At 45.9% G+C, this 12,326-nt stretch overlaps 2 protein-coding genes across 5 annotated transcripts in view; one reads left to right on the top strand and one right to left on the bottom strand.

The window, feature by feature from the left end:
• LOC119433473 (putative sodium-coupled neutral amino acid transporter 7) overlaps positions 1 to 12,326 on the bottom strand; it is a 531,279-nt gene that overhangs the window by 234,194 nt on the left and 284,759 nt on the right. The gene's annotated exons all lie outside the window — the stretch shown is intronic.
• The window catches only part of LOC119433516 (calcitonin gene-related peptide type 1 receptor-like), a 46,602-nt gene continuing 40,953 nt past the window's right edge, over positions 6,678 to 12,326 (top strand). For all 4 annotated transcript variants that reach the window (XM_037700769.2, XM_049671649.1, XM_037700761.2 and 1 more), the window contains exon 1: positions 6,678 to 7,082. The gene's annotated coding sequence lies outside the window, so the exon portion shown is untranslated. The remainder of the gene's footprint in view (positions 7,083 to 12,326) is intronic.

Here is a 12,326-nt window from a genome sequence, read left to right as displayed (position 1 = left end):
CAGCTAAAACATAGCCTTCGAGATTTGCTTCTACCCAATCAGAGCCACCTCTAGAGCGTGGCTTAGGGCGCCACTTAAAGCCGAAACAAAGCCAAGCCGCAGATTTTCAGTATCCCAAATATAGCCACATAGCCAACGCGTCCAAGTCGATGCCAAAACGTTTTTTCTGTAGTATAGCCAATTACCTGGCAACACTGGTTTCAAGAGAAGGCAAGTGTGTTTCGTGATAGAGAATGTTATTGGCTGCAAATTTTAAAAGGCCAGAGCATACGTTCGATCCGCTTGCACCCAACATCTTCCTCCTTCTCCTCGCTAAAGGCATACAAAGTCCTAGAGAGAGCGAATTTATTTAAAGAAAGGCAGAGACGTCGGGCTGAGCTACTACTCTGCAAAGGGGGATTGGGGGGGGCGTGAAGGATGGATGAGGGATGATGATATGATGTCATAAAAGAGGGATGCACAACGATGAAGGCAAGTTAAGGATTCTGATCGTAATCAACAAAGTGCAAAAAGTCATTCAGAAATGTCATCTCCCAAGAGCTTGGCTGGGATCACTAACCCAATTGAAACTTCACAAAAATGCGCAACGAAGAAGCTAGTGTGCGGGCTTCTGCGTCAGCAGCACAGGTGCCAAGAAAGGTCTTTATAGGATGTAAAGAGCTGCAATAAGCGGCTCCAGTGTTCTGCGAGGACCTCCACGGCCCTTTTAGCGGCCGGAGTCGGGAGACCGCATAGAATAACGCGGGTTGATTCAAGCAGGTGCTTCAGTATTTTCTCAACACTTTCCTAGTCATTCTTTTGAGCTCCTTGCTTGCCCAGCTTTACTAGCCCTAGCATTCGCTCCTTGACGTAGAGGAATACTGCGGCATGGTGTCATGCCCAGGGGTCTAGAGGGCAAAAAAGGACACTCCGTGTCTTTGCCAGCCAGGGGCGACGAATATTCGCCCTATGCTCTCAGCGACCCTGAATTTGCAGTAGGCTCGGTTACCGTCATCGATGCCGACACAGGTACAGGTTGAGCACAAACTGAGCAGCCTTCCTACGGGAAGATTTGTCTCTAGCTATTTTTCGGAGAACACGAACTTCCCGTTGCCTCTTCGGGCAATCCGTCGACGTTGCTTCGTGAGAGCCAGGGCAGTTGGGACGTTTAAATGAAGATGCCTCACAGTCGGCGGTATTATGTTGTCCGCCGCAACGCTGGCAACGCCGCACTTGATTTCTGCACACAGCGCTTGCGTGGCTTATCTTGAGACACTTCCGCAATGCAAAGGCCTCGGAACGAATGGTCGGACGCAGTGTATCACATATCCCCACTATTACAAACGCTGTCAAAGTCTATGAAGCGAAAAATAACTTTCGAGAGTTCCCCAAGCGGTGAATCTCAAGAATGCGTACCGATGAACTCAGCAGATTCTTGAAGTCCGCATACTTGATTTCAAGGTCGACGTCAGAAATTACACCCGTAGTTGACTCCTTCCCTTACGTAATAAAGTAGCGGAGGGGACTTGCGCTTATTGTCGAGATGGTCTTTAACTTCTCCAGTATAGCTGTTTTTTTCGCATCTATACGGTCAGGATGCTCTTTCGAGAGTTGATGCGGACTTCGTTGATTTGAGCAGGGGCCACACTTTAGAAATATTGTTAAAAATTGTCTGATTAGCGCTTTGATAAAGCGCTAGTTTCCTTTCCTCCGGGTAGAATAGCAAACCTGATTTTCTTTTCTTTCTTCTAGTTAACCTCCCTGTCTTCCCTCTGTTTCTCTTTCTCTCCCCCAGAGGGCATATTTAGTTCGTGCTGGACACCCGAAAAGTATTTTCCATCGGACATATCGATGCCTGATGGGAAAGTAGAACAAATCGAAACAGTGTCCATTTTGTCACATTTTTATTACAACTATTTCCGACTGCGAGTTTCTAGAATTCTCCAACATAGACATAGGTTAGTACTTAACTATTGCACTTAATTTTCAACATAAGTGTTTGCTAGAACGTTCGTTATCATAAAGTCACAGATTTAATTATTGCTATTTAGTTTCGTCTGTGAATATTTGTGGCCGTAATAAGCGTTCGCCAAATAATATAGCTACAGATATGAAGTTTTCGCAGATAGCACAAATTCTTAAAGGCTATATATGGCTGGTAAGATAAACGCTGAATACTGTGCGCGTCCTAATTCTTGCACATAAGTTTTAAATATAATGATTTTTATTAGTTCCAATTACGTCAGCAGATGTTACTTGCAGCTAAATTTTGCAGCGCCCATACGCCGGTGGGACAGGTAGGCACCCTGCATGGTAAGCCACCTCAAGATTCGTGGTTTGGTACTGATGCGCGTTTAACGGCTTTTGAGATCACAACCGTCATCATCATAACCACTCCCTGGGTTTATATACCTTGTAGGGTCGACACCTTACCAAATCCTCACCAGCTGCCCTTGTTCTGCACAAAGCGCGCTCAACCGTGTACTTAAGATTTTCCTCATCTTAACGCGTCATTGGATCATCTGCCTGCCGTGAATGGACTTGCGTTCCTTGGGCGTCAATTCCCTTACTCGAATCTATCACCACTCATCTTTCTTGCGCAGGAATCGCATTTCGTTCTCTCAATTTTGTCTAGAAAATCACTTATACGCGTTTTGTCTTAAGCACGTGCCGAATGTTGTCTATCTCTTCACGTGACACCTATACGATCTTTTTTCCCATTGCTCTTAGCACACTGCTCAGTTTTCTTTGCGATCTTCTTTCTTTGTCTTCAAGTTTTGAGCGCCAGAAAAGGCTTAATTTCACCAGAATACATTTCTTCGCACCGACGGATCGAGAGGACGGGACCATACACCCCTCCCCCGCCAACCCAATCCCGTCAAATTTGGTTCGATAAGCCACCGGCTCAACTTAGTGCTATCGCGGGCCTCGTCTCTTTGTGTATACTGTTCAATGACGTCAGTAAGCTGCTGTTCATTACCAGGAAACATTTGTCAAATGGTGCACTTCTAACCATACTTACTAGAAGTATAGATTAGGGGACGCAAGAGGCTTGCGTTCTACTTGCATAAGCAAGTGCCCCCCCCCCCCCCCTAAAGACACCTGGAGTCCCAGCAAAAACCAAATAGACATTGGGTTCTTGGGTACGCAAGCCGTTTGCGTCTCCTAAGCTAAAACTCTCCATTCTCTAGCTGATTTCTGACTCATGACCCGTCTTCAACGTGACATTCTGTACGACGTAAGTGTACTCACTGACTACGTCCTGTGACTCACAAATTACTCCCGTACTTTAGCCAGACTGTTTACCGTAACCGAATTTCAAGCCTGTCATCAGACTTTTCCTGTTCGAGTCCTTAACCCTTTAATGACAGCACATATAAATACCCGAAAAATGTATATTTTTTATCTAAATGTGCGAAACACCTCGAGAATAATTAAGCGTTATCAATGAAAGGAAAAAAAAATATTTGCGGCATTGTGCATAATCAAAACATCCATCCACCATTGCGGAAACTTTTTCAGCCATAGGGGGGAAACCTCAGTGGGAAACTGGAAGTGGGTTTCACCCCAAACCAGCTATGGCTTCGTTTGAAATTGTACCAACAGCTCTCGTCATATGTAAACCATTTCATTTTCTCTAAATAACGTGTGTGACACCACTGCAGCCGCAGATGTTGCATCGATCTATCTCCACTGACCGTGCTTTCAAAAGAAAGTGATGATGATGATGATGATGATGATGATGATGATGATGATGATGATGATAAACCTCTATCATGACTCGTACCCACTGAGGGGGATTGTCCAAGAAAGCGAGTCGCGCGCCACACATCTTCTTCCTCGTCCTGTGTTTCTGCTCTAAACAGATAAATGGTGCTAGCTGCCTGTCATCCAGTGCTGGTCCAAGATATTCAGCTAGAAACTTCATAATCAATACCGAAACTCAGCAAAAAAAATGTTTTTTTTTCTTCTGGTATGTTGCCTGAAGGAAACATTCGTCAGTATAGGGTTATAATCATTCGTTTCAAGTCATTACAAGATACTTTCAATATCGCCTGCATATCTCGGCTTATTCGTCCAGTGCACCTGTAATTATTATTCGTTTATCTTCCAGCCATAGCGTTTTGAGCACTTCTTGTAGCCACGTAGTTAGTAAAAGCGCCGACAGAATGTCTGCCTACCACGCCCTCCGTGAGTGGCATTTCCTCACTCTTGTTTGAAGTGCAATGACGCCTTGTATGTCTTGCAGGTACTATACCCAACGTATACTTCCTCCAAGCCATGATTACACAATGTCTTCTGAGATACCACGGGCTAGTTTCCTTTCTTTGTATTCGGACTATGTACACGTAAATATATGTGTCAAGCGAACTTCTATGGCAGATGTAACAAAAGTTAAAGACCACGTTTTTTTTTTTTTTTTTTTTTTTTTTGTTCCTGCACTGCGTTGTGGTGGAGCAGCCTGGGTCGTTCGTCTGTCTAATGTTCTCAACCGGTAGGCTTGATTGTTTCAGGTGTTTGGGGAGAGCGAGCCATTCGTCTTATGTATGCAGCCGGGTTACTACTAAGCAGGAATAGAGGCGGGGGGGGGGGGGGGGGGGGGGGGGATAAAATACGATGCTCTTGGGTGGGATAGCGCTGACAGTGATGGAATTTTCGGCGTCTAGAGGAAGGGTAGAGGGAGAGGGGAAGACGGTATTCTTTATGTGGAGCATCCATGCTGACAACTGCTCGAGTACCGGTTACCAGTTCTATCGTTCGAGATATTACCAAGTTTATGTGCAGGCGACTGTCACTCCACTTCAAATTTCCAGAAAATGGTATATATAGCAGATCGGCTGTACGAAACATTTCAACGGACGTCGAGCGCTGTCCTTTTTCAATAGTTGTCTTTACAGTTATGTGGATTCTTCACAACAGCACATAAGGTGAGCAGTATGCAACAACTGCTCGGATCCACAGTGCATGTGGCGCCAAAACGACTTCAATCGACCCGAACCGCCAAGTCACAGCAAGAGAAATTCAAGGTTTGTCGGCAGCACGTATGACTGGGATTGAACATGAAGACAAGTTCTCGTGAGGGACCCGAAATGTCTCTTTAGTTATTGCTCCTTGTGGTCTGCATGCACGTTCTTTTTTATTATTTTAATTTTAATTTTATTCTTGTCTCCAGAAAGAGAGTAGATGATGCGGATCGCGTGTTCGCATAGTTTTCTGACAGCTCCACGTATACAGCGCGACCAGTTGCGCCTTCATTATAAAACAGCACCCGCAAAATTGGTAACGTGAACTTTCTTGGCCTTCAAGGAAAAATGTTTTCCTCAGTTCGAGTAACGTAAGGATGATGACTATGTCCACGTAACAAGCGAGATGGCAAACGTCCACTAGGGCGAATTACTGACAGACTGCCAACATGGCTTTTCTGTTTCTTGAAGAAAGCAGAAGCCAAGCCTAAGGGAAAGCAATATCTGTTTTGCCACTTATATTGAAGTTTACCGGTGTTTCACTCCCGTGAAGCACTATATATATATATATAGATATATATATATATATATATGCTAAGAAAATTCATAATATTCGTATATTCAGAGCACGCATAGAGTTTGCTCGCTACACTTGGTGCTTAACAGCGCACTACAGCTAATTATAGAGTAATTTAAAATGCATTGTACTAACGCAATGCTCATTTCAGTTATCGTGTATATATTATTGGAACCATACGCACGCGGGACGCGTTCCGACATGACTGACTGCAACTCTCTGAACAAGTGTTTTTTTTTAGAAGCACCGAACAAAAAGCGTGTCTTTTAGAAAGGGGCTTTACTTACGTATTGCAATTCATGTCTTTCAATGCACAGGCATCTTCTACAAGTAGGTTTCATGACTGTGTGCATGAGAGAAAAGCACACTTTTTTTTTGCCCCTACTTCGATTGGGTCTGTAGTATCGAATCTTGGATTCCCTGTTTTCAGTTCAGTGTGCTGCCAGACGCTTCACAGCCGAGTATTAGCCAGAGGCATGACCTCAATCGGGGGCTGCTAGTTTTTCTTGGGTGATGAAACGCCTCTTAATGTTCACCCTATACACTTTACGTTTCCTGTTGTTTTCAGGCTCTGGAGTGTAAGTTGAGAAGTATGAGGTTAACAAACGCCTTTGTTAAGTTGGTTCACTAAGCGCGTGAGATCGGGGAAAAGCGGGCCCAAATTTTCAATTTCACCCCTTCGAATTAGTAGTCCTCATGCTACTTGTCTTGCGAGAGATTACCGTTTCAATTAAACTCAGCAGCGGCGCTGAACGACGCTCTGCGTTCAGTTTATGCCATCTCTTTTTCGCGACTTGCCACGGTATATGCATATGCCCTTGAAGCATTTGGAGCCTTCGAACGCGGTAAGGCTTCATTCCGTTGCACGCGGTGTTCCGATCCAAAGGTATTTCCATGTTTCTTCGCTGAATTAGCCGTTATGATGTAATTCGCGACTCTGCCAACGATCTCAATGCGTCGTGACTCTGATGGCCACTCGCGTGAGGGATTTTTCGATGTACGCCTTCTCAGCGATGGATGTCGTGTTGGTGCTAAAACACCGTTCCTTATCGTTCTTAAGAGTTGCAAGACGCCGGCACGTACCGGCCCGGCGCCGTACCTCTATCGGCGCGCTATCGTCGGGCCCAAGCTTATCGCAGTCCGTGGCAAGGTGCGTGTCGCGGGGGAATCCGGTCGAGCCCGGCAAGGACTCCAGAAGCTGGTCTCGCACCTGCGTCAGCGTGGGATCGTCCAAACGACGTTCCCGGACGCCGGCTGGTCTTCTCGCGCATAGCCCCGGGCTCCGACGGCTGTGGGCCGCAACGGTGAGCTGCGGCCTGCTCAGTCCTCAACGCAACGTCCGCACTGCGCGTAATCTTTAACTACTGTAGTAGCGTTTGCTGGAAGTCGACACCCAAAAGAGCACTTACTGCGATCCACTGTGGTTCGAAGGCAAAGAGCCCCTCGCCGACCGACAAGACTCGACCTCTTTATAACCGCACACCCACAGTCGGGAAACAACCAGGAAGCAGCAGCCGGCCTGGCTGACACCGTTAAACCGCCAGGGTAACACGGACGTAGAGGTGAGCGCGTTATTTTCTTACCGCTTTCCGTGGCATCGAGAAGCGCAGAATTCACTTGGAAAGGCCGCAAGTTGACCTTGCCCCTCTAACGTTGCTCTCAGACCGCCGCATCATATTCAGGTCGGGTTTTAATTTTCGCGGTTTAATAACTGCGCGCGGCTGCATAAGCAATACATTCATGTTTGAAAGTACGCTTATATTATAATACGAAGGAGGCCGACGCATCATGACAACCGCCATCTCCCAGTGCTTGCTATGTATAAAAGTAGCCCAGTGATGTCAAAATAGTGATGTAATGTTTACCTCGGAAAGGCCCGAGTGTCTCGTAGTAAGGATAGCCCGTTCAGAGAGCAGTCAGTAAACCTATACCGACGGTTAAGCCGATGGAAATCGCGAGGTTCTCTTCGTACGCTCTCGTATGTACAACGGTATACGCATGAAAGTTAGCGACCGTATGCGCTCACAATGATAAGTTGGTGAGGTCTTCGTTGACCCAAAAACCATCTTTGATTTTTGAGTCGTAACTATCCCAACCTCGGCACTCGACCATCTCTGTTCTTCTGAAAAAAAAAAAGAAAGAAAGAGAAAAAAACGTACATTCAGTGTTGTACAAATGTGCTATTCAATAATGTATATGGTGAAAAAAATAGGCAGTTTCGCCTGAAGGGCGAAGCACTGACTACGATAGCAAGGTTTAGCGTGACGCTTGAACTCCTCGGACGGTGTTCTAACTATACATGCGGGTCCGACTAACGTGCACGCGACATACACAGGTGCAGCAAAATTTCTGGCACCCTTAAAAGCGTTAACACGCCGTGTGTGGCCTGTAATGACATCGCACAGGCGCCACTATACGCTGCCCGTGATGAGCCGCGCCAGTAAAACTACATCAATTTTACGTTTGACCACTGATATTGTTTTTTGCACTTTTAATATTTATTAGTCTGAGAAGACTTACGGTAAAAGGCATGCGCTGTAAGTGTTATGTTTCAAGATTTGTGTTTGTGGGCTGGCATTCACAAAATTCTGTGTAATAATTTAGTCAAGGACGTAAGAACTGGAATGAGCAACTTTAGTGATAGAATGGTGTAGCAATATAACTCGCAGAATTCGCTTGGAATGTCCATATAATTGCTATCGCAATAACATTTGGCAGCGTCGCGATAATTTTAAGATTTCTCACAAGTTTCAAAACTATTTACAGCGGATAATGCATTGCCACAAACAGGTACATTGTCTATTGTAGCGAAACAATTTTGCATTGCGTACTGATTGCATTCTGATATAAATATTTCTAAGGAATTATAATGGTTTTCTTTATATATAAAATAGCAAACATTGCCGGTTTTTCTGAAAATTTTTGTATAGGAAATGTTTTTTTTTTTTCTTTCTTCAACTTCGTCAACCTTTACTTCACTACCTGCGAGTCATATACTGGTTGTAAACTGGTTGCCCTGTGATCAAATCCCCCCCCCCTCCCCCTCCCCACGTACCGACACCATAAATCAACGGTAAAGCCGCGAAAAACTATCCTTGATTTTAGCCATCGCTTGAGCAGTCGGATTGTTTCAGTAGAAATGTTGCGCACCTGATGAAGCATTCTAGCACCTCCAGCACAGAAAGTATGAGCAAGTTGATTTTCTTCCATCTCATTTTTTCTTTTTTTTTTCTAACTTTGAGCAAGTTCAAGAAAATTGAATTCTTCTCTCCCCCGTCTTTAAGCTCGGCTGTTTATATATTTCGTCTTCGCGCCGAACATCTTGGCCGCTGGTACAAATTGGTTTGACGCACGTGCTTATATGCAACCATGCGGGAGGTTCTTCTGTTTTTCGCAGACAAAGTGTGGTCGTCTCTTAAAGTTTAGTGCATATTTTACTTATTAGAGAGCTGTAGCCACGTCGTACAACCGCATAAGCGAAAACACTTAGCCATGCGCCAAAAATGCGCAGTCAATACGCCTCGCGAGTGGTACAGCAACACTCTCGTGAGGAATTTCGAACTGATTTGTCCAAATGGCTCACTTTTGCGTGGCTGAGCGCGAGGTGGCGGGTTTGATCCTCGGCTACGACGGCCGCATTCGGATGGGGACGGAATGCAAACGCGCTCGTGTACCGCGCATTGGGTGCACGTTAAAGAACTCGACAGGTGGTCAAAATGGACCCGGTGTCGCTCACTACGGCGTGGTTTTGGCACGCAAAACCCCAGAATTACTATTTTTGAATGGCTGGCCTGGCAAACGCGTAAAAGTGACAAGGCGTTCATGTAATAATTGGCGGTTGCTAAAGGAAACAGCCGCATGACGCATGTACAAGCTAGACCAGTGTCTATACGCTTAGGACAGCGATAAGAAGTATAGGATTTCTGTTAGCAGCAGCCAACAGTTGAGCTGACGCCTTGTCACTTTCACGCGATCGCCAAGTAAGTCCGTTAGACAAGTTGTTTGAATGTTTGAATTCAGCGCTCTTTGAGATTGTTCCTACCGCGCAGGTGAGGAGCGCCAGCACGCGCTCATTTGGCATTGGCGCACGCGCCGGAGAAATTATCAATTACGCTAACTATATTCGGATAATTAGCTGATTAAACAATAGAAAGAAACACTATAAATTTGCGGAAGACGACTGCAAACAGAACTATGCCGGTCCTGTCCGAGCAGTGTCGCCTGCAAGCAGCGGGCCTGCATATGGCGTTGCCCTGTTGAGAAACGCTAGGAATGACTTCCAACAAATTAATAAAAACCTTAGCCGGAAAAGTCTAAGCGTAGGTTTGAGGATTCATATGCAAAACATTAAACTAATGTTCAATAGCCCGGAATAGCCTGGCAAGAAAACAACAGTTCGCATTTCGAAATCAACCTCACGAAGGTGAGAAAGAGTATATTTATGTATAGGCTAAGTAGCCACCGGAGACCCGGATCACGAGAAGGAAGTTTCCAGACGAACAGAATTGAGTGCGAGCACATAGGGCACCAAGTCATGATCTGCAGATTAAGGCTATTCTTGAAAATAAAAGTATACGTATAATCGGTGCATCCTACCAGTACCCGTCCATGCCGCCGTCGTCCTGACATCGTTATGTCGTCAAGCCACCTTCAGGGCTTCACCCTCACCATATGGGGAAGAAAAATAACCGCCACTGGGGATCAAACTCACGTTTCTGCGGCAATATAGAACTGGGAGACAGACGCGCTGACCGTGCAGAGCTATCGCGCAACACTGTTATTGGCCATTGGTGCGGGGTGCCATGCAGACTTTGACAGTGGTGGAGGTCATGTGCGTGTATTGCGAAGTCCGCAGTAGGCTATACTACAGCGTATGAATACGACATTGTGCTCATCGCAACGAAGTTGTTTTCGGGAAAATGGCATGTACGTGTCTGTATAATGAGCGCGCCTACTGCCGACGCATTAAATGAGGTCGGATCCGGAGGTTTAGCTGAAGTTTGCTGATATTTTATAGCCCGTTATAGCAAGTTTATAGTATACTATAGCATACTTATAGCATATTTTTATATCTGTGACATTTCGCGTATTATCGTTTGACGGTCGGATGGGCTGCTCTGAGTAGCTTTTTCGCCTCAAAAAAAAAAAAAAAAAAAAAAAAAAGGCGCCGCCTTGCAAATCCATCATACCAAGCGTTAGATCGAAAACAGTGAGGTAAATAGAAAAAAATGCGTTCATATGTGTAGCTGACATAGATAATTCCGGCTCTACGGTCCAGCAAGATCGCAACGCACACGGCCGGGTTCAACACAGAGCGCGCCTTGCACGTTCTCCCATGACGGATGGTCACGCGCGTGCTTGCAACCGCGCCTTGAAACAACACCGACAGAAGTGGTGAGAGCAGCGCGGTTGTTTCTCACAGGTGCGACCGCTCGCAGACACCGTCATTTGGCCCATGTTTTCTTGAACTTCGGGCTACCGAGCTTCGTCGGCTGCTTGGCATTTCTCGTTGTTTTTGTTGCGTCGTGCCCTTAAGTGTGCTGCGGAGACAATGTGTTGCATTTGCTATTTAGCGAGTCTATTGGAGCCTCACCGCGCCAAAATGTCCACTAGTGCGGTGTGTTGCTGTTGTTCTATCCGCCTTGCAAATTCGAGAGACTGTAGCTGCTGCTCAAATTATTTGAGGACGGGGCTGAAGTCGGGGGTCTTGCAAATAAGGGGTCACTATAACTGGCCCGCGCCGCTACGGGAGCCATATACAGGTACACTCTACACACGTCGCCGCGTCTAAAGAGGGTAGCTCGCCTATAGAGGCGACTCAAAGGTTTTCAGTGGGTCCTCGCCGTCGTCCGTCTCTTCGTGTCCAGAATGGACTGCTGACAATGGCAGCTGGGTGCTAGGAGGCACGAAGAGCAAAGGAAGGATATATTTACACATCATTACGGGAGCTTCGAGCTTCCAATAAGCTATCATGGCAGCCATTAGAGTCGCGTCGTTGCCGCTGTGTGACGCTTGAAAGCTTCATCAACTAGGTGGTGCGTGGAATCTGGAAAGGAGTAATGGTGCCAGCGCTAACATTCGTAAATGTCATTATATGCTTAAAATCGGGTATATTGGCGGGTTTGGAAGTTAACCAAAGATCAGTAGGCCGGTTGGCTTTGGGAGCACACGGTAATACGACAAATGAGGCAGTGCAGAGTGACATGGGTTGGGCCTCTTTTGAAGTCAGAGAAGCACAGAGCAAAATTAGTTTTGAAGAAAGGCTCAGGAACATGGATGAAAATAAATGGGCGGCTAAAGTGCACAAGTATCTCTACATGAAAAGCATGGGCACAGAATGGAGGAAAAGGTCAAGGAAGTTGGCAACCAAGTACAGGATAATCGAAACTGCAAATAGACAACCAGGAGTCATCAGAAAGAAAGTGAGACAAATAGAGACCGTGAATTGGATGCAAAGAATGGAAACAAAAAGGACAATGGAGATTTACAAGAATGAGAAGAAAGAAATTAGAAGAGAAAATCTGTACGATAACACAAAGGGCAGTGCCTTGCTATTTGAGGCTCGAGCCGGTTGCCTAAGGACGAAAACATATCGGAACAAATATTCGGAACTAGATGAGACATGTGCATGCTGCAGTAAAGATCCAGAAACCACTCAGCACATCCTGATGGAATGCGACGGGATCCACCCAACGAGAACCGTAGGTAACGTGCAACTCCCAGAAGCGCTTGGTTTCAAAGTGGAGGGAAACATAAACAGATCAGCCGTAGAGATCAGCAAGAGACGATTGGAGTACTGGTGGAAA

Source organism: Dermacentor silvarum, chromosome 1 (genome assembly GCF_013339745.2).
Source record: "Dermacentor silvarum isolate Dsil-2018 chromosome 1, BIME_Dsil_1.4, whole genome shotgun sequence".
NCBI lineage: Eukaryota > Metazoa > Arthropoda > Arachnida > Ixodida > Ixodidae > Dermacentor > Dermacentor silvarum.
This window is presented reverse-complemented; position numbering and strand designations above follow the sequence as displayed.